The 2500-nt window shown below is 53.4% G+C and overlaps 1 protein-coding gene across 1 annotated transcript in view; it reads right to left on the bottom strand.

The window, feature by feature from the left end:
* The window catches only part of LOC143290086 (uncharacterized), a 110224-nt gene that overhangs the window by 24799 nt on the left and 82925 nt on the right, over positions 1 to 2500 (bottom strand). The gene's annotated exons all lie outside the window — the stretch shown is intronic.

The raw sequence follows: 2500 nt of genomic DNA on the forward strand, positions 1-2500 counted from the left end.
GGAGGGTTATCACAGGGAGCGTTAGGGGTATGTTCGGGAGTGTTTGGGGGAGGGTTATCACAGGTAGTGTTAGGGGTGTGTTGGGGAGTGTTTGGGGGAGGGTTATCACAGGTGATGTTAGGGGAGGGTTATCACAGGTAGTGTTTGGGGTGTGTTGGGGAGTGTTGAGGGGAGGGTTATCACAGGGAGTGTTAGGGGTGTGTTGGGGAGTGTTTGGGGGAGGGTTATCACAGGTAGTGTTAGGGGAGGGTTATCACAGGTAGTGTTTGGGGTGTGTTGGGGAGTGTTTGGGGGAGGGTTATCACAGGTAGTGTTAGGGGAGGGTTATCACAGGGAGTGTTAGGGGTGTGTTGGGGAGTGTTGAGGGGAGGGTTATCACAGGTAGTGTTAGGGGTATGTTGGGGAGTGTTGAGGGGAGGGTTATCACAGGGAGTGTAAGGGGTGTGTTGGGGAGTGTTTGGGGGAGGGTTATCACAGGTAGTGTTAGGGGGAGGGTTATCACAGGTAGTGTTAGGGGCAGGGTTATCACAGGTAGTGTTAGGGGGAGGGTTATCACAGGTAGTGTTAGGGGTATGTTGGGGAGTGTTGAGGGGAGGGTTATCACAGGTAGTGTTAGGGGTGTGTTGGGGAGTGTTGAGGGGAGGGTTATCACAGGTAGTGTTAGGGGTATGCTGGGGAGTGTTGAGGGGAGGGTTATCACAGGTAGTGTTAGGGGTGTGTTGGGGAGTGTTGAGGGGAGGGTTATCACAGGTAGTGTTAGGGGTGTGTTGGGGAGTGTTGAGGGGAGGGTTATTACAGGTAGTGTTATGGGTGTGTTGGGGAGTGTTTGGGGGAGGGTTATCACAGGTAGTGTTAGGGGTGTGTTGGGGAGTGTTTGGGGGAGGGTTATCACAGGTAGTGTTAGGGGTGTGTTGGGGAGTGTTTGGGGGAGGGTTATCACAGGTTATGTTAGGGGTGTGTTGGGGAGTGTTGAGGGGAGGGTTATCACAGGTAGTATTAGGGGTGTGTTGGGGAGTGTTTGGGGGAGGGTTATCACAGGTAGTGTTAGGGGTGTGTTGGGGAGTGTTGAGGGGAGGGTTATCACAGGTAGTGTTAGGGGTGTGTTGAGGAGTGTTTGGGGGAGGGTTATCACAGGTAATGTTAGGGGTGTGTTGGGGAGTGTTGAGGGGAGGGTTATCACAGGCAGTGTTAGGGGAGGGTTATCACAGGTAGTGTTAGGGGTGTGTTGAGGAGTGTTTGGGGGAGGGTTATCACAGGTAATGTTAGGGGTGTGTTGGGGAGTGTTGAGGGGAGGGTTATCACAGGTAGTATTAGGGGTGTGTTGGGGAGTGTTTGGGGGAGGGTAATCACAGGGAGTGTTAGGGGTATGTTGGGGAGTGTTGGGGAGTGTTTGGGGGAGGGTTATCACAGGTGGTGTTAGGGGAGGGTTATCACAGGTAGTGTTTGGGGTGTGTTGGGGAGTGTTGAGGGGAGGGTTATCACAGGGAGTGTTAGGGGTGTGTTGGGGAGTGTTTGGGGGAGGGTTATCACAGGTAGTGTTAGGGGAGGGTTATCACAGGTAGTGTTTGGGGTGTGTTGGGGAGTGTTTGGGGGAGGGTTATCACAGGTAGTGTTAGGGGAGGGTTATCACAGGGAGCGTTAGGGGTATGTTCGGGAGTGTTTGGGGGAGGGTTATCACAGGTAGTGTTAGGGGTGTGTTGGGGAGTGTTTGGGGGAGGGTTATCACAGGTGATGTTAGGGGAGGGTTATCACAGGTAGTGTTTGGGGTGTGTTGGGGAGTGTTGAGGGGAGGGTTATCACAGGGAGTGTTAGGGGTGTGTTGGGGAGTGTTTGGGGGAGGGTTATCACAGGTAGTGTTAGGGGAGGGTTATCACAGGTAGTGTTTGGGGTGTGTTGGGGAGTGTTTGGGGGAGGGTTATCACAGGTAGTGTTAGGGGAGGGTTATCACAGGGAGTGTTAGGGGTGTGTTGGGGAGTGTTGAGGGGAGGGTTATCACAGGTAGTGTTAGGGGTATGTTGGGGAGTGTTGAGGGGAGGGTTATCACAGGGAGTGTAAGGGGTGTGTTGGGGAGTGTTTGGGGGAGGGTTATCACAGGTAGTGTTAGGGGGAGGGTTATCACAGGTAGTGTTAGGGGCAGGGTTATCACAGGTAGTGTTAGGGGGAGGGTTATCACAGGTAGTGTTAGGGGTATGTTGGGGAGTGTTGAGGGGAGGGTTATCACAGGTAGTGTTAGGGGTGTGTTGGGGAGTGTTGAGGGGAGGGTTATCACAGGTAGTGTTAGGGGTATGCTGGGGAGTGTTGAGGGGAGGGTTATCACAGGTAGTGTTAGGGGTGTGTTGGGGAGTGTTGAGGGGAGGGTTATCACAGGTAGTGTTAGGGGTATGTTGGGGAGTGTTGAGGGGAGGGTTATTACAGGTAGTGTTATGGGTGTGTTGGGGAGTGTTTGGGGGAGGGTTATCACAGGTAGTGTTAGGGGTGTGTTGGGGAGTGTTTGGGGGAG

Source organism: Babylonia areolata, chromosome 15 (genome assembly GCF_041734735.1).
Source record: "Babylonia areolata isolate BAREFJ2019XMU chromosome 15, ASM4173473v1, whole genome shotgun sequence".
NCBI lineage: Eukaryota > Metazoa > Mollusca > Gastropoda > Neogastropoda > Buccinidae > Babylonia > Babylonia areolata.